Raw genomic sequence first — 23,881 nt, 5'->3', positions numbered from 1 at the left:
TCAGGGCACACTGGGTGGGACAAGCTACGAGTAAAACCAGCCCTCGAGTTTCCCCAAGGTGGCCCCGCAGGCTGCCCAGTTTGGACCAATACTCGGAGGAGCACTGGCCCAGGGGGTTGATTAAGAATCCTCGAGTTATTTACTCCCTATGCAAGTTTTAGTTGTTATTAGGCAAATGGTAAACCCAAGGTTGGTCCTTGCTGGAGGAGTTTTATTGAAAGCAAACTGTCAAGGGGTCCCATAACCGCAACCAAGGAACGCAAAATCAAGGAACATAACACCGGTATGACGGAAACTAGGGTGGCAAGAGTGGAACAAAACACCGAGCAAATGGCCAAGACTTCCACCCTTTACCAAGTATATTGATGCATTAATTAAATAAGAGATATTGTGATATCCCAACATGTCCATGTTTCAACATGGAACAAGCTACATTGCACCTGCAACTAGCAACACTATAAGAGGGGCTGAGCAAAAGCGGCAACATAGCCAAACAACGGTTTGCTAGGAAGGTGGGTTAGAGGCTTGACATGGCAATAAGGGAGGCTTGATAACAAGTGGTAGGTAGCGCGACATAGCGATAGAACGAACAACTAGCAAGCAAAGATAGAAGTGATATCGGGGGTAATGGTCATCTTGCCTGCAAAGTTCTCAGGGTTGTCGAAAGCTTGCTCCTTGTAAACGTACTCGACAGGATCCTCGTTCACAAAATCATCTCCTGACTCTACCCAAAGCAAGAACACAAGCAACGTAACAACAATCAATCATGGTGCAATGCACAAGCAACATGATGCAAGACATGGCATGGGATGCAAGGTATAAGGTGCAATGCATATGGGTACTCCGGAAGGGAAAAGATGATCATGGCATCAACTTGGCAAACCAAGCATACCACTGGATAGGTTGGGAGATTTCGGTTGAAATCTATATAAAGATCACCGGAAACGGATGCACGGTTTGCAAATGACGAGCAAGACAAGAACAGCGCAAAACTGTGCTAAACAGCGACATAGCACTTAAGATGCATCATGAAAGTATGCTACAACACTCCAACATAAAAACAAAACACATGGGAGTGAAGTACAGGTGAAGCTCTACAAATCATGAACACTGAGTTGATGCTAGAACACACTAGAACAAGTCTAAAACAGCATGGCAAAAATGCAAATGACAACAGTTTAACAGACTTAGTGAAAATACTGAACATGGCACAAACAACATCAGGTAGCAATGTTTAGAGCTAGTAAACTACATGCTACGGGAACATATCATGGAAAACTTGAGAATGGAATGCTAGTACTAAAGGTAATGAACAAAACTCCCTTACTGAACTTGAGCCAAAGATCACAAAAAAGATGGTAGCATCAATGAAAACGTGGCAAGTGATATGAACAGATTCAGACTTAGTAGAAAAACATGGCATGGCAGAAACAGATTCATGATAGCAACTTTCCAAGCTTGTGCCACTCGCCACAAAGCATTTCATGACATCTCAAAGCAACAAACAGTAAGAAGACACAATTATGAAGCTAAACATGGCAAGAGCTTGGTCATAGGGTGCATGGATCACTAGCAAAACACATGGAAAAATACACTTCCTGTTAATAGACAGACATCAATATTATTTGGCAAAATGAGAGCATGGTAATGACAAGTTTCAGTAACCCATAATTACAATCAAAAGCATGGATGGATAGAGCATAGAAATATCTTCAAAACACCCTTACTGAACTTCATCAAAATATGTATGGATTTACTTGTGGCAACAAGTTAACATGGCAACCTATTGTAATAGGAAAAAACTTAGCAGAAAAACTAAGTCACTGAAATCAGCAACATCAAGTGGCCTACTTCGCATGCTTCTGCTAGTCACCACAGGGCACATAGAAATACAAGGATGGCCTAAAACATGTAGACATAATGATCAAAACATGCACACACAAAATGCTATGAAAAATACAAATCATCAAGTTATGATAGTCTCGAGAAGATAACATCATTTAGCTCTTTTGCAATGAAGATTAGGGCATCAATATGGAAAGTAACATGCCTGCAAATGACACTAGCATGTTGAGCATCACGAGATTAACATTTCAATATATTATACATGCAAAACGAAGCCACGAGCACGGAGTTATGACATGTCAAAGGGGCACACATGAAATGGATTTCCAGGGACTTTGAGAAAAAAAATCAACCTCTGGATCTAGGGTTCATATGGGCACGCGAACCGAGGTGCCGGCGAGGTCGGATCCGGCAACGAGGGAGACCGGCGTCGAGGTCTGGCGAGGCGGGGCCGGCAGATCTGGGCGGCGGGGCGGTGTCCGGCGACGATGGTGGCTGGCGGCGAGGTGCGGGGCTCGGGGGAGCTCTAGCGAGCGGGGGCGATGGCGACGGTGGCGGCGGAGCGGCTGCGGGGCGCGCGCGGGAGTCGGCGGCACGACGGCAGGGAGTGGGGAGCGGCGCGCGGGCGGCGGCCGGGAGGGCCCCATGCGGGCTTGGCGGGCCGGCGTGGGAGCGGCATGGGCGACATGACGGCTTCCAATTGGTTTGGGCGTGGCGGCACGGAGGCGTCTGGTTTAGATGGGCTAGATGGCTGTTGTGGAGGGATGTTGGGCTGCTAAGAGAGAGGGTTTCGGTGGTTACACGGTTAACCATTGGGGCATCAAACAACCTCCAAATGGAACGAAATTTGGCAGGCGGCCTACCGGTGATGTACCAAGGCCACTCGACAAATCTCAGCCCATTCCAAGATTGTTTTTATCCCGCTCATGAAGCGAGATCTGAGAGGTGCGACGGGTGCATGTGTGAGTGTCGGATTCCGAAACGGACAACGAGGAAAAAGACCGGATGCATGAGATGAACACGAATGCAAATGAGATGCACATGATGACATGAGATGAAATACATGACATGAAGAAAATGCAAAACGAGCACAAAACCCAACCACGAAGGATATAACATATAACATAGCCGGAAATGTTAAGAGTTGGAGTTACAATTATGGAATGTTACATCCGGGACGTTACAACTCTCCACCACTACAAGAGGATCTCAACCCGAGATCTAGGACTGAAAGAACTCCGGATATTCAGAACGGAGGTGATCCTCATGCTCCCATGTTGCTTCTCAGTCGGAATGGTGAGACCACTTAACTTTCAGGAATTTGATTGACTTGTTGCGAGTTTTGCGCTCGATTTCTTCAAGAATGGCAATGGGATGCTCATGATAACACAAGTCTTCTTGGAGGTTAATCTCTTCGAAGTTGATAGTGCGCTCGGGCGTCTTGAAGCACTTGCGAAGTTTTCACACGTCAAACACCTCATGCACATTTGAGAAGTTAGAAGAGAGCTCAAGCTGATAAGCAAGGTCGCCTCTTTTTCCAATGATCTTGAAAGGACCCACATATCTCGGGGCAAGCTTCCCTTTGATACCAAAGCGTTTTGTGCCTTTCATGGGAGAGACGTGGAGGTAGACATGGTCTCCGATCTCGAAAGCCAAGTCACAGTGCTTGCTATCATAGTAACTCTTCTGGCGCGATTGTGTGGCTTTGATATTTTGACGACGACTTTACACATTTCTTCAGCTTCTGTGATCAAGTTGTTGCCAAGAAGTTGGCGTTCACCAGTCTCAGACTAGTTGAGAGGAGTACGACACTTTGTGCCATATAGAATTTCAAATGGGGCCTTGCCCGAACTTGCTTGGTGTCAGGACCTCGATACTAAGTCACACCGATCCAGCATGTAACACATCATATCACTTTGCGGACTCACGCACGGTATTCCCACGGGTGCCACGTTACCTGGCCCGGGACTGTATGCGCCTTTTGGCTCACGTATATGATAGTGTCGCTTGCATCAATATAACAGAGAACTCGGGCCGACATGACTAGTCGTAAACCCAAAGTGGCACTAACTTACAGGGACATGCATACATGGCCCATCAATGAACGTGTCGGTCATCAATGAGTGAATCCGGGCTGTAGAAGCTGGGCTAACAGGACACCGGTAGACAACGCATGACATTTCCCCGAAGGGACAGATACATGAACGAAGAAGGACACATGTCGGCCAGCCTAAGTGTTCCCGAGCAGTAGAAAGCTACAATGGCTCAGTGGAAGCACTAGGAGACATTTTCCCGATAAGAGAGGCTACCAAGGATAAACAACTAGGTTGTCGGATCCCACACATACCAAGCATTTCAAATCATACACACAATATGCTCGATATGTGCAAATACAACGTGGCATCACAACAAAACTCTACAACTCAAAGTATTTATTCATTAGGCTCCGAAGAGCCAGATATTACAAACATGGGTCTGATGACCCAGCATTCAAGTCATACAAGCAATAAGCACATCCGAAAGCTTAACTTGTCTGAGTACAGACAACTACAAATGAAAAGGCTGAGAAGACTGACTATCTACAAGACCGTGCCGAGGGCACAAGATCGTAGCTGAGGTAACAAGCTAAACGTTGAAGTCCGCACAGAACTACTAGCGAGACTGAAGTCTCTCTGCAAAAACATAAATTAAGCAAACATGATTACAAATGTACCCAGCAAGACTTACATCAGAACAAACTACATATGCATCGGTATCAACAAAGGGGTGGTGGAGTTTAACTGCAGCAAGCCAGCTTTGACTCAGTGGCTATCCTGAACTATGACTGCAAGTAACTCTTTTGAGGTGGTGCACACGAGTCCACATATTCACCATATCAATACACCACTATGGATCCGCTTCCGTCTCCCTACGAGAAGGCCATCCATAGCACTCACGCTTATCTTGCGCATTTTAGTGTATCCACTTTCACTTATCTATGAACTGTATAGGCAACCCAGAGGTCCTTTACCGCGGACGCGGCTATTCGAATAGATGATGTTTACCCTGGAGGGGTGTACTTCTTCACACACGATCTCGCCACTTACCACCATGTACATGTTATGTATATCAGCAACCTTCAAGCGGAAGCCTGGCGAGGGTGTCGGCCACGACCTGACTAACCACACAAATCCCTAGTCCAGGTTTATCGCCTATTCAAGTTTCATCCGTAGGAAGTCTGGCCGAGGTTTCCACATACAGCCCCGAACGATGTGTGCAGGGTTCCCGAAGCACCAAACAGGCGTCCCGGTACATCGTGCCATGTGCCTACCGCATCACGGCCCACCCCTAGGATCAGCGCTACACACAGCCTCCAGCATACTACAAACACCAGAAACTACTTGCAACTCCTGGACAGAGGACATGGGCGGTTAATAAGTCGAGAGGGTCCATTGGTTTCGGGCCCAACGCGTGGTAGTAGCTGTTGATGGATCACAAACACAGAACTCAGTTCTTGTGGACGGTTTCAATGAGACAACCCACCATGTACTCCTACATGGCCTCTCACTGCTACCTTTACCAAATCGTGTTCACACACTTAGCTCACACAAAGTAGGACATGTTCATCACCATTCCAATTCATCCCCGATGAATCATACCTGACTCGACTCTGAGCAGTAACAAGCATGACAAACAAGCATGAATGAGTAGACACATCAGGGCTCAAACAACTCCTACTCATCCTAGCGGGTTTCATCTATTTACTGTGGCAATGACAGGTCATGCAAAGGAAAGGGGTTTAACTACCGCAACATGTAATAGTTGAATCATTGTTGTCCTAATGCAGTAAAAGAGAGTAGGAGCGAGAGAGTGGGATTGTATCAGAATGAACAAGGGGTTTTTGCTTGCCTAGCACTTCTGAAGATAGTATAGTTCTTCATTGGTGACATCGATCTCATCGTTGGAACTATGTCCACTGAGAGGGGACAAATACCGGCAAATAGAGAAAGAACACAATCAATGCAATGCAACAATATGATGCATGATCATGACATGGCAATATGCTGTGATTTGGGCTAATGCAATAGAAAGTCACTTTGATTGAAGTGGAATTCAAAGCTAGATCAAATTCCAACTCCAAATCTATTATCAATTTTTCCTAATCATGTTTCATCCTCAACAGTGAGGTCAACTTGCTCAAACATGCATGAAAATGGTACGGATGGATAGATTGGATTTTTCTGATCATTTTTCCTATATAAATCTTTTCATTCTGAGCTATAGATTATTTTCTATGATTTATTAAATTTTAGGCCTTTTCTGGAATTTCCTAGATTATTTTTAATCCGGAAAATGATTAACTGCATCAGCACTGCATCATTGTGATGTCAGCAGGTCAACGGGGCGGTTCAGGTCAAACCTGACCAGTGGGTCCCATGTGTCAGTGACTATGGATATTCCTAATTTAATTTAAACCTAAACTAGTTTATTTAATAGGGCTGGCCCCACGCGTCAGTGACCCAGGGCGGTCAAATCCGGTTAGCGGGGTCAATCCCGCCGGCGTTGAGCCGTCGGCGAGGTCCGAGATAGCAGAGGGCTTCGGAAATCGTCCATAGAGCAGCATTTGATGTGTGGTTTGCTCCTACGTGCTCCTGGGAGTCAGCCTCATCGAATGGAGGTAGCGGCTGGAGCTGGTATGGCATGAGTCGACGACGACGAGCATGAATGCGGCGGCCTGCGTTTGAGTGTTCGTGGGATCGGTGCTGCAGTGCGCAAACGAGCGCAGCGAGACGCAAGGGAGGCTCTATGTACGACAGTGAGCATGTTGGATGCACGCCCGGGACCAAATGGTCACCGGAGCTTCACCGGCGAGGGGCGCGGGTGGCGGCACGTTCGGTCACAGGCGAGATGGCGGCTACATCATGCAAACAAGGCAAAGGAGAGGGGGTTAGGGGGAGGAGCTCACGATGGATGCGAGGAGATGCTCAGCGGGCTCGGGGAGGCGTCGGAGAGGGCGCAAGGCCATCGGCAATCTCGATGGCCGAAGGAATAAGACGACGAGGTAGCCGGCGATGCAGGGCGTCTGACGATGCTTGACTTTGCTAGTAGGTCGAGGACATCGAGGCGAAGCCCGTGAACACGTCGGCGAGGCGAGGCAGTGTTAGTGGCCACGACAGCAGCTAGCGGCGGCAACGACTTGTTCGGTGGTGCTGCAGGGAGGGAGCTAGAGGAGAGGGAGTGAGGGAAGAGGTAGAGGGGGTCGAGGCCGTTCCTGTGTCGTGGAGACAGCGCGAGGGGGAAGCAGGAAGTGGAGCTCGGGCGCGCGCGCGTCGACACACCTCTGCCTACTGGTAGAGGTTGAAGATGGTGGGGCTCCTGGTGGGTTGGGCCAGTTGGCTGAGCTGCCAAGGGGGCTGCACACGCAGGTAGGTCCAGGTAAGTTACATGTAAGCTCTCTTTTCCTTTTGTTTTAGTTTTCTATTTCTTTTATTCTGTTTTGAATTAGTAAAAATACTAATCCATTTTGTAAAATCCTAAAAATAATTTTGGGCAGTGTTTGGATTATTTCCAACAACCCAAAACTATTTTTAGAATTATTAGAGCATTTAAAAATATTTATAGTATTTAAATACTCCAATTCAAATATGATATGAGTTAATTCAAAGATCCATAATGTCCTAGAAATATATTCATCATTTTTTGCAAAGGTTTTCACCTTTATCAGAAATCATGAACATTTTCGAAGGGCATTTCGGGCTCTTTGAAAAAGATTTTGGATTGAACCTAAATGAATTCCATTTGGTGCTAGGGTTTGAACATCCCCATTTCAAGTTTCAAATAAAAATAGACATGATGCAACAACCTAGCTAGTCCAAATGCATAGAAAGGCTAGGGATGCGACAACTCACCCCCACTAAACAAGAATCTCATCCCGAGATTCAATACGTGAGGTAAGAAGACAAAGTGGACACAAAGCCAACACAACCTTCACGAACCAGGTTGCACTTCATAAGAATGTTGATTTTTTCATCATCTTTGTCTCGACGTCTTGCTTTGAGAACCCATCCAACATGACAACAAGAAGAAAGGGAAAATTCTAGAAGAATTGATCTTCTCGAAGATCAAGCAACTCACGATCAACTCATGGAATGAGACGTTGAAACATATCTTGAGCTGAGACACAAGACACACATCATGGGAAATGGAAAGAAGCAGATGACAAGGGTTCAATTTGGTAGGCAACAATTCCATGCTTGAGTAAGATGGTGCATGGTTTCAAATTACCGAGGAGATAATTGTCGTGATTCTATAACGGGGCATCTTAGAAGAGGTGACTCATTGGATTATCCCCTTACATGGCAAAACGAATTACTTTTGATCCATAGATCATTGAAACTCTTCATACCAGCCTAAGGTAATTTACAAATGATCGTTTGAAAGAATTCAAAAGAATGGCATACTCAGTTTGGAAAGGAAACTATGGTTATAGAACAACTCGGCAAATGGAAGGCACATCCAGTTGATACCAAGGATATAACCTAGTGACTGAGCGTGCTTTCAAGAACTTGAGCATTTCCATATTCATCAAGGTTTTAACAATATCTGTGCCGAGGATCGTGGAAACACATCATACTACCCTAATGAATCATGATGGAGGATGCAGGTACAAAAGAGGACAACACTTTCTCAGATTTTACCTTAGCAATGCCAAGGAACAAAACCTAGAAGATGGACTGAGAGACATTTAGCACTCCGCTTCTAATGTTCTCCTTGATGTACTGGTTACCACGGTCATGCTTAAAAGCATCAGCATAGCCATCAAGTAAAGGCCGGACTTCGGAATACAAAGGATCCATAAGGAACAACTTCTATAATAAGTCACTCAAAATCCTCATGGAGAAGACGGTCAACTTTCTCAATCAAGATGCTACAATGATAGATCTTTCGGCTAGGTGTGTCGGCCAGAATATCAACCTTGTCGGAACCTACATAATTGATCTTGGAAAAGTTTCAACCATCATATATGCCTGAGATTCAGATCTGGTTGGTAACATGATATTACAGACTCATCAAGTCTAGAAAGAAAAATGAGAGTTTGCAACACAAATCGACGAGATGGCGTTGCGAGATTCTTGGGGAATGAATTACGATAGCAAGCTCCAAAGCATAAGCTGGTTCTGCTACACACATGTGAACATGTTGTCCAAGACAAGCATGACCATGGAGTAGTCTTACAATAAAACACTATCGAGTTCAGGTGGGGAATCATCAAAGAGGATATTAAAGTCCTTACATAAGTCTGGATTAGCTCTTAAGAATGAACTTCTTCTCCTTGAACAAATCAATCAGTGGCTTGGTGTGTTATGGAATACATATGGAATGGAGGTAATTAATCTACCAAACCAAAGAATACTTCGCACATGCATGACCAACTTGGGATGGTTCCAAAGGAAGCAAAACAAGCTTTCTCGAATTCATGGCGGCAACTTGCAGCAAATGCATGTGAACTTAGAGGAAGTCACTTCTTTCACCAAAACATATACCTCATGAATGGAACATGAAGGCAATGTTTAAAAAGTTTCCAACACTATTTAAGGTTCAACATGAATCATGCACGAGATAAAATGTTGATGATGGGCTCAACAACAAGTCCTTGGGATTTCCATATAACTAGAATTCCACAATGTATTGGTCAGAGCAAAAGATGTAATGGTGTATGCTCGAAGGATCAACCATAGGTAAGACAACACTATGAATATCGTTGGTTCTGATTTGACTTGATGATAGCCCATACTCAAGTCAAAGTTTTGACAAGGCAATATATCCAACAATTGATCATGAGGATCAATCAATGAGGATATCATCTTACTTCTACACACACAAAAGATATCCCTTTAAAATGAACTAAGTCCGATAAAGCTTTTTTCTTCCAACTCTCCAAGTTATTGTTTAGCTTATCCAAATAGTTTAGGAGTATCCAGCACAGATCCTTGGAGACAGGATGGTTCAGAGGAAACCAACTTGATCACGAGCTCAACCATAACGGTCAGGGAACAACCTGGTGATACTTCCAAGAAGATATTCGGAAAATCATGAACCATTGGTATGTTATTAATCTCAGGAATAATCTTGCTTTACAGGGCAAGACGATATGATCAAAAGAGCGAGGGACCGACACGATCCCAACTCATTGATCGAGGAGTGCACTAGAAATAAGTACTAGGTAGCACGATCAACCTTAGAGTGATGATTCAATAATCAACATGCTAGGAATGAGGTTACTGTCATTTAACTACCAAGCAACGGGGTTGCTAGGAGTATTGATTTCACACATCATGCTTCATTTGTCGGTATTCCGGTCACAACAATGCGGGAACCAAGGAATGAATGATGATGGTGAGAAGTTTCACTCTATCAAGAGTTCATAGGATGGTGTGCAATTCCCATGATATTCTTGATGTAAAGATGGTAATACTCCAAGGTAGAACAGAAGAAAAGTTGGATTGGCATTTGATCTGTGGAATACAACTATTTTGACCCAATCCTAGAAATGGATGACGTATTGGAGTTTGTTTCTCCTAGTCATTCCGAAATAGAATGGCTTGATGGACCACAAGAGTAAAAGGCATCGATGAACACGAATGCATAACTACTCCTGACTATCAACTGATATACAACGGTTAGAATAGCAACTAAAGAGGGACAACTCAAGGAACATATATCTTTCTGGGTTGTGGATGCATGGATTATTATGTTGAGCGAAGCTCAACATTTCTTCCGGATAACCCATGCAGAAAGGTAGAACTGGCAGATTCACAATATAAAATGAGGAACTCATCGGGAGCACTCATGCTGTGATCTTTTGGTTCAGGATGAGCGTTTGCTAGGATGGTTCATGGTATTTGGAAGAAGGATATACCATGGACCTCGAGGACTACTTCAAATGTTACTAATATCCTAAAGGAACTAACATAGACTATCAACATGAAGTAAGTAGAGTGATTCTCGGGTTCAAAAACCTAGGAGTAGAGTACCCACCAAATAAATGGCATCACGGGATGCTTTCGAGAATGACGGCCAGAATCATCACACTAGTAACACAAAACATGTCTAGATTACTAGGTGATCCTCTAAGACACCTAGGGTCATAATAATAGCTCCAACATATATGTCGAGGCAACAGAGTACCTCAACGTACTAGTTAGTGTGGTTAATCTGGCCCAAAGAAACATCGGAACGGGAAGAAGGAATTTGCAAATGCATCGGACTATTTAGAAACCTGGGATGACTCGGACAACATAACGGTTATAAATTCTCAAAAAGATTTGAGACATCTTGCAAAATGGTGGCATAACCACTTAACATCACAATATCAAAGTTCTGAGACCAACTGTTAACACACAGAAGTATTAGAAACTGAACTGAGACTTGAATCCATCAATCCTATAAGTCTCTATCATAGTAATTCACCATCCTGATAGGTAGATGAAAAGGCATAGTTCTTAATCCCCGTAGAAAATAAGAGGTTGACTCAGATCAGAACGGCATAAGGTAAAGGAGTAAAAAGAGCCTTACGTTCCATTCCACAATCAATTCCCCTATATAACTAAAGCATTTCTAGACTCGACTTCGACTAGTTTGGCTTGGTAATCCTACATGCAGTCAGGATCTGATACCAAAGCTGTCAGGACCCTGGTCCTAAGTCACACCGATCTAGCATGTAACACATCATATCACTTTGCGGCCTCATGCACGGTTTTCCCACGGGTGCCACCTTACCTGGACCGGGACCGTTTGCGCCTTTTGGCTCACGTATATGATAGTGTCGCTAGCATCCATATGACGGAGAACCCATGCCGACATGACTAGTCGTAAACCCAAAGTGGCACTAACTTATAGGGACATGCATACATGACCCAGCAACGAACGTGTCGGTCAACAGCGAGTGAATCCGGGCTGTAGCAGCTGGGCTAACAGGACTCCGGTAGACACCTCTTGACATTTCCCCAAAGGGACAGACACGGGAACGAAGAAGGACACATGCCGGCTAGCCTAAGTGTTCCGGTAGACACCGCTTGACATTTTCTCAAATTATTTATTCATTAGGCTGCGAAGAGCTAGATATTACAAACATGGGTCTGATGACCCAGTATTCAAGGCATACAAGCAATAAGCACATGCGGAAGCTTAACTTGTTTGAGTACAGACAACTACAAATGAAAAGGCTGAGAAGCCTGACTATCTACAAGATCCTGCCGAGGGCACAAGATCGCAGCTGAGGTAACAAGCTAAACGTCGAAGTCCATGCAGAACTACTAGCGAGACTGAAGTCTCTCTACAAAAACATAAATTTAGCAAACATGAGTACAAATCACTAGTAGAAAAAGGGTCAAATGTGAAGCACATTAGTGCCGGTTTGAATTTGAGCCGGCACTAATGTGACCATTAGTGCCGGTTCCAACGGCTAGGCGGGCGGAAATCATTAGTACCGGTTCGTGGGCAACCTTTAGTACCGGTTCATGCCACGAACCGGTACTAATGAGGCCAGTGCGGCTATGGTTAGGCTGGGGCTCCCCACGAAGACCTTTAGTACTGGTTCATGGCACGAACCGGCACTAGAGTTTCTTAGTAAGCTGATTTTTAGTCCCACCTCGCCAAGAGAGAGGAAGTATGAGCGGTTTATAAGCCGTGAGTGCAGATACAATGACGAAGAGGCGCAATGCTCACCTGCACGTTGCTTTAGCCTCAAGCCTTTCGGAATAGCATAGATTGTACTGAGCTATGTGTAGTGCAGTCTACACTATTCCGAAAAGCTTGAAGCAAATTAACCAACATTGCACCTCTTTTTTATTTTTAATAACTTATTTGAACTCCGGGCTTCTTGTGTTCAGTATGCAGCATTCAAAGTGACATCATCAATTTCCAACATGTTCTGACATCATTTTCTGTTTTTCAGTCATTTACCGAATTGTTTAAAGAGCTAAATGACCGTGAAATTGAAGATCACTACAAAACGAACTGTGAAAATGTTAAAATTTAGCATGGTATCATCATTTCACCCGCATAGCATGTGCGAAAGAGTAGGGAGGGTCACGGCCAAAACTAGACGCACTTCGTGTACAAACTGGACAATCTCTTTCGGAGTATCAGGGTTTCGGATGAGAACTCATCGGTTACACGAGCACTTAAATGTTTTTTAAACTTATTTGAACTCCGGACTTCTTTTGTGTTCAATATGCAGCATTCAAAGCGACGTCATCAATTTCCAACATGTTCTGACATCATTTGCTGTTTTTCAGTCATTTACCAAATTGTTTAGAGAGCTAAATGATCACGAAATTGAAAATCACTACAAAATGAACTGTGAAAATGTTGAAATTTGGCATGGTATATATCATCATTTCACCCACATAGCATGTGTGAAAGAGTAGAGAGGGTCACGGCAAAAACTGGACGTACTTCGTGTACAAACTAGACAATCTCTTTCGAAGTATCAGGGCTTCGGACGAGAACTCATCTGTTACACAAGCACTTCAATGTTTTTTAAACTTATTTGAACTCCGGACTTCTTTTGTGTTCAGTATGCAGCATTCAAAGCGACGTCATCAATTTCCAACATGTTCTGACATCATTTATTGTTTTTCAGTCATTTACCAAATTGTTTAGAGAGCTAAATGACCGTGAAATTGAAAATCACTACAAAATGAACTGTGAAAATGTTGAAACATGGCATGGTATATATCATCATTTCACCCGCATAGCATGTGCGAAAGAGTAGAGAGGGTCACGACAAAAACTGGACGCACTTCGTGTGCAAACTAGACAATCTCTTTCGGAGTATCAGGGCTTCGGACGAGAACTCATCTGTTACACAAGCACTTCAATGTTTTTTAAACTTATTTGAACTATGGACTTCTTTTGTGTTCAGTATGTAGCATTCAAAGCGACATCATCAATTTCCAACATGCTCTGACATCATTTGTTGTTTTTCAGTCATTTACCAAATTGTTTAGAGAGCTAAATGACTGTGAAATTGAAAATCACTACAAAATGAACTGTGAAAATGTTGAAACTTGGCATGGTATATATCATCATTTCACCCGCATAGCATGTGCGAAAGAGTAGAGAGGGTCACGACAAAAACTAGATGTACTTTGTGTACAAACTAGACAATCTCTTTCGGAGTATCAGGGTTTCGGACGAGAACTCATCTGTTACACGGGCACTTCAACGTTTTTTAAACTTATTTGAACTTTAGACTTCTTTTGTGTTCAGTATGCAGCATTCAAAGCGACGTCATCAATTTCCAACATGTTCTCACATCATTTTCTGTTTTTCAGTCATTTACCTAATTGTTTAGAGAGCTAAATGACCGTGAAATTGAAAATCACTACAAAAGGAACTGTGAAAATGTTGAAACTTGGCATGGTATATGTCATCATTTCACCTGCATAGCATGTGCGAAAGAGTAGAGAGGGTCACGGCAAAAACTGGACGCACTTTGTGTACAAACTGGACAATCTCTTTCTGAGTATCAGGGTTTCAGATGAGAACTCATCTATTACAAGGGCACTTCAATGTTTTTTAAACTTATTTGAACTCTAGACTTCTTTTCTGTTCAGTATGGAGCATTCAAAGTGACGTTGTCAATTTCTAACATGTTTTGACATCATTTGCTGTTTTTCAGTCATTTACCTAATTGTTTAGAGAGCTAAATGACCGGGAAATTGAAAATCACTACAAAATGAACTGTGAAAATGTCGAAACTTGGCATGGTATCATCATTTCACCCGCATAGCATGTGCGAAAGAGTAGAGAGGGTCACGGCAAAATTTGGACGCACTTCATGTACAAACTAGACAATCTATGTCAGAGTATCAGGGTTTTGGACGAGAACTCATCTGTTACACGGGAACTTCAATGTTTTTTATACTTATTTGAACTCCGGACTTCTTTTGTGTTCAGTATGCAGTATTCAAAGTGATGTCATCAATTCCCAACATGTTCTCACATCATTTGCTGTTTTTCAGTCATTTACCTAATTGTTTAGAGAGCTAAATGACCGTGAAATTAAAAATCACTTCAAAATGAACTGTGAAAATGTTGAAACTTGGCATGGTATATATCATCATTTCACACGCATAGCATGTGCGAAAGAGTAGAGAGGGTCACGGAAAAAACTGGATGCACTTCGGGTACAAACTGGACAATCTCTTTCGGAGTATTAGGGTTTCGGAAGAGAACTCATCTATTACAAGGGCACTTCAATGTTTTTTAAATTTATTTGAACTCCGGACTTCTTTTCTGTTCAGTATGCAGCATTCAAAGCGATGTCATCAATTTCTAACATGTTCTGACATCATTTGCTGTTTTTCAGTCATTTACCTAATTGTTTAGAGAGCTAAATGATCGTGAAATTGAAAATCACTACAAAATGAACTGTGAAAATGTTGAAACTTGGCATGGTATCATCATTTCACTAGCATAGCATGTGCAAAAGAGTAGAGAGGGTCACGGCAAAAACTAGACGCACTTCGTGTACAAACTGGACAATCTCTTTCGGAGTATCAGGGTTTCGGACGAGAACTCATCTGTTACACGGGCACTTCAATGTTTTTTAAACTTATTTGAACTCCGGACTTTTCTTTTGTATTCAGTATGCAGCATTCAAAGCGACATCATCAATTTCCAACATGTTCTAACATCATTTGCTGTTTTTCAGTCATTTACCTAATTGTTTAGAGAGCTAAATGACCGTGAAATTGAAAATCACTACAAAATGAACTGTGAAAATGTTGAAACTTGGCATGGTATATATCATCATTTCACCCGCATAGCATGTGCGAAAGAGTAGGGAGGGTCACGGCAAAAACTGGACACACTTCGTGTACAAACTGGATAATCTATTTCGGAGTATCAGGGTTTCGGACGAGAACTCATCTGTTACACGGGAACTTCAATGGTTATACTTATTTGAACTCCAGACTCCTTTTATGTTCAGTATGCAGTATTCAAAGGGACGTCATCAATTCCCAACATGTTCTCACATCATTTGCTGTTTTTTAGTCAATTACCAAATTGTTTAGAGAGCTAAATGACCGTGAAATTGAAAATCACTACAAAATGAACTGTGAAAATGTTGAAACTTGGCATGGTATATATCATCATTTCACACGCATAGCATGTGCGAAAGAGTAGAGAGGGTCATGGAAAAAACTGGACGCACTTCGGGTAGAAACTGGACAATCTCTTTCAGAGTATCAGGGTTTCGGACGAGAACTCATCTGTTGCAAGGTCACTTCAATGTTTTTTAAACTTATTTGAACTCTGGACTTCTTTTCTGTTCAGTATGCAGCATTGAAAGCGACGTCATCAATTTCTAACATGTTCTGACATCATTTGCTATTTTTCAGTCATTTACCTAATTGTTTAGAGAGCTAAATGACCGTGAAATTGAAAATCACTACCAAATGAACTGTGAAAATGCTGAAACTTGGCATGGTATCATCATTTCACCAGCATAGCATGTGCGAAAGAGTAGAGAGGGTCACGGCAAAAACTAGACGCACTTCGTGTACAAACTGGACAATCTCTTTCGGAGTATCAGGGTTTCGGACGAGAACTCATCTGTTACACGGGCACTTCAATGTTTTTTAAACTTATTTGAACTCCGGACTTCTTTTGTATTCAGTATGCAGCATTCAAAGCGACGTCATCAATTTCCAACATGTTCTGACACCATTTGCTATTTTTCAGTCATTTACCTAATTGTTTAGAGAGCTAAATGACCGTGAAATTGAAAATCACTACAAAATGAACTGTGAAAATGTTGAAACTTGGCATGGTATATATCATCATTTCACCCGCATAGCATGTGCGAAAGAGTAGAGAGGCTCACGGCAAAAACTAGACGCACTTCGTTTACAAACTGGACAATCTCTTTTGGAGCATCAGGGTTTCGAACGAGAACTCATCTGTTACATGGGCACTTCAATGTTTTTTAAACTTATTTGAACTCCGGACTTCTTTTCTGTTCAGTATGCAGCATTCAAAGCGACGTCATCAATTTCCAACACGTTCTGACATCATTTGCTGTTTTTCAGTCATTTACCGAATTTTTAGAGAGCTAAATTACCGTGAAATTGAAAATCACTACAAAATGAACTCTGAAAATGTTGAAGCTTGTAATGGTATTATCATTTCACCCGCATAGCATGTGCGAAAGAGTAGAGAGGGTCACAAAGAAACTAAATATAGAAGAAAATACTATTCAGAAATAAATAGAAGAAAATAAATAATGCAGAAAAGAAAAAAATATATAAGAAATTACTCAAAAATAAATAGAAGAAAATAAATAATGTAGAAAATAAAAAAACTTTATAAAAAATTACTCAAAAATAAATAGAAGAAAATAAATAATGCAGAAAAGAAAAAACTATATAAAAAAATTGTTGGGGAGCTGCCTAGTGGGCCTGCCAGACCTAGGGTGTGCAAATGCAGGCCTAGAAGGGCCAGCAGGCTCACAGGGCAGCACGCCATAGTTAGGCCCAGAAGCTTGCTATATAGAGAAGTTCGAAGGAGTAGCTGCGGCTGGATTTATAAACCAGTGCGGCTGCCCTTCGCTTGGCGAGGTGGGACTAAACATTGTGCACCGCCGGTGGCAGCGCACAACCATTAGTACTGGTTGGTGGCTCCAACCGGTACTAATGAGTGGGCCTTTAGTACCGGTTCGTGGCACGAACCGGTACTAAAGGGGCCGTTTCCCGCCCCTTGGCCTGGCAAAAATTGGCCTTTTGTACCGGTTGGTGGCTCCAACCGGTACTAAAGGCCCCTCCTATATATATGGCACTTATGAAAAATTTAGTTTCATCGACCACCACTTCTTCTCCAACTTCTTCGCGCGACATCGCCGCCGTCGTCACGCCGTCGCCCATCGCGCGCCGCCCTCGCAGGCCTCGCCAGCCCCGCCGCGCGTCATCGCCCCCGCCGCCCGTCGTCGCCGTCAGCACCGTCGCCCCCGCCGCGCCCCGTCGCCCCCGCCGCCCGTCAGCGCCGTCGCCCCCGCCACCCGTCATCGCTGTCACCGCCGTCGCCCCCGCCGCCCGTCGCCGCCGCCCCGTACTACATCGTCGTCTCGCTCGCACCGTCGCCCCCGGCCCGCCGCTCGTCGTCGCGCCGTCCCCGTCGCATCGTCGTCTCGCGCCGCCGCCCGTATGCCGCCGCCCCCCGCTCGTACACACACACACATACACACACAGACACACACACACACATATTGTTTTTACTTATTTTCTGTTTTCTGTTGTTTAGATTAATGTTAGATAAATTACGTAGATAAGAATGTTAGAATGTTAATGTTAGATGAATTATTTGGAAAAGATGTTAAATATTAATGTCAATTTTAGATGAATTAGCTAGATATTAATTAGGTATATATATGAGATTTGAACTAGTTGAATTAATATAACTAGTTTATTTTTAGTATGAAAATTAATAGAACAAGTTTATTTTTAGTAAGAAAATTTAGGTATATGAGATTATTTGAACTAGTTGAATTAATATAACTAGTTTATGTTTAGTAAATGCTTAGTTGAACTAGTTGAATTAGTAGAACAAGTTTATTTTTAGTAAGAAAATTTAGGTATATGAGATTTGATGATCTAATTAAAATATTACTATATATAGCTACTTTATACATTTTAGTAAGAAAATTAATAGAACTAGTTTATTTTTAGTAAATTCTTAGTTGAATTAGTTCAATTAATAGAACTAGTTTATTTTTAGTAAGAAAATTTAGGTATATGAGATTTGATAATCTAATCAAAATATTACTATATAGAACTACCTACTTTATTATATAGAGATTTGATCATCTAATTAACATTTTACTATATAGAACTAGCAATCTTATTTTTAGTAAGAAAATTAATAGAACTAGTTTAGTTGAATTAATTAGTTGAACTAGTTAGTTGAATTAGTTGAGCTACTTTATTTAGGTATATTTTTCGTAAGTGCTTAATTGAATTAGTTGAATTAATAGAACTAATAAGTGTTTAATGTTTCACCTATGAACATAGGAATGTCGTCTGACGACGAACACGATTTCATTATCTGCGAATACTGCGAAGACCAGCGGGGCCTGTGCGGCAGAAATTTTGTAGTTGATGATAGGCGCTTCAGCATCAAGCTGGATGAGAACTTCGAAGTGGATATAGTAAGTCAAAACAACAAGTCTTTTTTCATAATTAAGCATGACTTATGCTTCATTTGCTTCAACTTTTAATTTTAATTTTTTCACTATTCTACTAGCGTATCCCCTGCCATGCAAGAATTTTTGTCTTGGATAAGATAGGTTTCAGTCCTAACAAAACTATGGAGGTAAAAAGAGTTTACTTGAAGACCGAGCATGGTTATACCTTCAACGTCAAATTATACAATGCAGACATACACCTATTTTGAATGCAAAACTTGGCAAGCACTATGCAAGGCTTATGCATTTGAACCTAATATGGTTATCACCTTTGATATTCGTCCGGAAGATGATATTGAAGGTAATAGAGACATCTGGGTCGATGTGCAGACGCCTCCAGTTCTACCATTATGTGAGTTTCTCAACCATATTTATGTCTTCGATATTGTTTATTCAAAAAGAGTTGACAAGTAATTTATATTGACAGCTTATTTCCAATCAAGCAAACATGTTCGGCGCTTGATAGACAGGACTGTCCACTGTCCCGGGGCTGAACTAAACTGCGAGGAGACAAGTCATTATGTTTCATGGCTTGAGGATCTTGATGCTGTCAAGACAGTTTTTTTCCCTGCATGTAGAAATGTTAGTACTCAAAACATGCGACCAATAGTGTTCGTACTGAACTACGGTCACATATATTTAGGAAAGATGGTAAGATTTCTACTATTTATCCTCAGTGCATCTTTTGCATACATTATTTTTTTAAGCTAAACTTCATTGCTAAGTATGTTACTATACGATGTTCTTCAACAGGGACTCCCGATGAATGTTGTGCCTGATTGGATCGAGACTAAAGGTACCATGAATATTGTTAGCTTATGGCCAAGATATCCTAGAATGCACTTTAGTGCATTTAGGATTTCTAATAGTGAGGAATGCTTAATAGTAAAAGACTGGAGCAAAATTGTGAACGATCGCAGAGAAGTACTAGGGGGCAGCAATCAGAAGCGCAACCCTAGGAGACAGGTTCATCTGCATGCTCCAATATGATGAATCAGGAAATCTATACATGTTCTATGCTATTTTACCCGAGAGAGAGCAGCAGGAGTGATTAGCTAGTTCATGCTCTTAGTACTTGTCCTCTCATGTCTGTGTTCTTCGTCCTTAACTTAATCTCAAAGAGTGATTTGCTTTTGTGGTGTTATGAACGCTTATAATATCATTACCATGTTGAACTCGATGATATCTTGGCTTCTGGTACAAGTGAATGTTTCTTCTTTAAGCTAGTGTTGGTGGTGATTAGATAGCGGTAATGACTATATGATGATTAACTAGTGGTAATGAGACGACTATTATATGATGATTTTTAGCTAGCTATGAAAACTGTTGTTGGTGATGGTATATATGATGCAAGAGTTTTTATATTAATATGATGAAGATGATGATGATGAGTTATTATACCATTTATGAAAGAAACCGCATATTAGTTTCAACTGGATGGATTCTAGCTAAGTGATCAAGTATATACCATATCCATATTACCTCGATCACTTAATTAGGTGATCAAGTATATATCATATGGATATCGCATATACTTGATGACTTAGCTAGGATCCACATGCTTTCGGTCAAACTAATCTGCGGTACTTTCACCTAATGATTAAACAACTCATTATAATGTAAAACAATCACTAAATTAAATTGAAAACACAAAATTAAAGTAAAAATAAAAAATAAAACCAAAACACACCCAAACATTTAGTACCGGTACTAATGTCCTACGCGCCCCCGGAGCTAGTTCGTGCCACGTGGTTTCCCTTTAGCACCGGTTCGTGTTGAACCAGTACTAAAGGGGGGGCCTTTAGTGCCCACACTTTAGTGCTGGTTACCGAACCGGCACTAAAGAGCCTTATGAACTGGTGCTATTGCCCGGTTCTGCACTAGTGAATGTACCCAGCAAGACTTACATCAGAACTAACTACATATGCATCGGTATCAACAAAGGGGTGGTGGAGTTTAACTGCATGTAGCGACCAGACCTCAAACGGTCCAATCTTTGTGCTTCAGTGTCATCCCTGGATCAGTAATACTCACACCGTACAGTACTTGAAGGATTTATAACAGAGTAGCAATCACACACTTATTACAACGAGTGCCTCAAAAGAGAACTTATTACAAAAAAATATGGCTTAAGGCCATCTAATAACAATAACAGCCGAAGGCTTGGAAGATAAGTGAGTCCATCAACTCCAACGACATCACTGAGTATAGAACCACGACCTAAGGCACCTTACACGTCGTCTGAAAAGTCTGCAACATGAACGGTGCAGCCTGAAAACGGGTCAGAGCATGGAATATGCTGGCAAAGTAACACATAGAGAATAATGGAAGAATAAAGCTATACTACATGCATATTTGGCTGGTGGAAAGCTCTATGGTTACAGTTTTGCGTAAAGCCAATTTTTCCCTACTGCAAAGGAATAAAATTCATTTAACTATCATGGTAGTTGTTAAACATTGAGAGTGTAGACACCCTCTCAATCCCAATTAAGCATCAACATTAAGACCCAACAATATTAATTAAAGTAACATGATGAGATTCACATGATAATCCAAGTACTAGATACTCAAGTTGTCCATAACCAGGGACACCGCTAACCATTATTAGTTTATACACTCTGCAGAGGTTTGCGCACTTTTCCCCACAAGACTCGATCTCCTCCGTTGGGATTCTCGCACTACATGGTGTTTGAGAAATGGATGACCGAGACATAGTCTTTCAGAAGCGCTAGAACCTTACGATCGGGTAGACCGTTACACCTACTTCCCCTACATCTTCTAGTCTACCACTGTAAGAGTTCGCACGACTTAATCAACTATAATAGAGCCCATAGTACCTTGTGGCTGCACATGGAAGTTTCTAGTATGAATAATCTCATGATCCCTTTGAGCCTGGGTGGCGGTCCAAAAGAAAAACAGGCAATCGCTGGAATACCCAGGTGCCTCAATCCACCCAGATGTGTGTTTAAGTTGCCATCTTAGATAAACCATTAATTTAACAATCTCAAATCTGTCATGGAAACACTCACCCAATCCACGTCTACTAGCATAGCATAGCAATATAAGCAAACATAGAAGTAACTCCCAAAGGTTTGATAATAAAACCGGTAATAGGTTCTACCTCATCTACTTCCCAAAACCGACAATTTAATTTGATTCCTAATCATGCAATTGTTTGAGGACTGATCTAATGCAATAAAAACTGGGTAGTAGGAGGTATGATCAAAGTGTTACTTGCCTTGCTGATGATCCGCAAAACCTAGCGATTCGAAGTAGCAAGCGGCGCACTCCTGGTACTCTATCGCAAACAAACAAGCATACAATAAGTACTCATCTAATGAACAGGTAAAACTCAAATAATAGGTCTAACCAGAAATTTCAACTTAAGAACTCCGGTTGGCAAAAAGTATCAAATCGAACGAAGCAACGAAAGACAAACGGCAAAAGAAACAAACTTCGTTTACTATTCTGAATCTAGGTCAAATTTTACAGAGGCAAAAACTTATTTGAGTTGGTTAAACGGATAGAGGGTTTCGAACAAAACTCCAGGCGCTTGAATTGCCTGATTCCGATAAACGAGCGAAAAGTTATACTAAAACGAAAATCGGATCAGAAATCGCGATCAGAAATAATCACGGAAAATCCGAGAAAAAGAAAAACGACGAACAGGTTAACGAACGAACGTTCGTTATCTGGATCTAAATGATGAACGCGTTTGTTAAAATGAACAAACAAGCGAACGCTCACTAATTAAACTACATCGGAAAATAAACCGAACCGGAAGAAATGATAAAAAACGGATCTAGGTTTTCGAAAAAAACCGATCGGTTTTCTTCGCGAAAACCGAGGCAACGGCGGCTACCTCGGGCGGCTCCGGTGAACGACGGCGAGGCGGCGCGGCTCCGGTGCGGCGGCGGCGGCGGGTGGCTGGCGGCGACGGCGAGCGGCGGTGGCGGCTGGCGAGGCGAGGGGCGGCGTCGGCGGCGGCTCCTGGCGGCTAGGGTTTCGAGTTGGGGCGCTGCGGCTCTGCTCGGGCCCTCGCGGCTTTTAAGGGCTGGCCGGGCCAGGTGTCCTAGTCGGACACGGTCCGATTAGGTCGGTTTGATTTTTAAAAAAAAATAATTTCGCGCAGAGAAACAAATAAAAGAAATACTAAACGGACTACAAAAATCCCGAAATAAATTTTCCCGGCTTCTAAAATCAAGCCGCACAGGATGAACATTTATTTGGGGCCTAAATGCAATTTTGAGAACGCACGTTTTTCCTAAATTCATATAAAATAGCAAATAAAACCAAAATAAAATCTTATTTGATTTTATTATTAAATCCTGGATATTTCTTTATTTTGGGAAAGTCATTTTATTCCCTCGCTCATATTTTTGTGATAGAAATAATTGAAGATAAAATAAATCAAATCAAATGATCCTATTTTCAAAATTTGAGAAAACTCAAATATGAAAATAACGAAATCCCCAACTCCCTCAGAGGGTCCTTGAGTTGCGTGAAATTTCTAGGATCAACCAAAATGCAATAAAATATGCTATGCAATGATGATCTAATGCATAACATTCCAAATTGAAAATTTGGGATGTTACAAACCTACTCCCCTTAAGATGAATCCCGCCTCGAGATTCGGGTTGGCTAGAAAATAGGTGAGGGTGGTCCTTCAACAGTTCTTCTTCTCGCTCCCAGGTGGCTTCATCCTCCGTGTGGTGGCTCCACTGAACTTTGCAAAACTTGATAACCTTGCTGCGGGTGACTCGGCTGGCATACTCAAGAATCTTGACTGGTTTCTCCTCATAGGTC

Source organism: Triticum urartu, chromosome 5A (assembly GCF_056163025.1).
Source record: "Triticum urartu cultivar PI428250 chromosome 5A, HENAU_Tu73, whole genome shotgun sequence".
In the NCBI taxonomy this organism is placed as follows: Eukaryota; Viridiplantae; Streptophyta; class Magnoliopsida; order Poales; family Poaceae; genus Triticum; species Triticum urartu.
Note: the sequence above shows the minus strand (reverse complement) of the source record.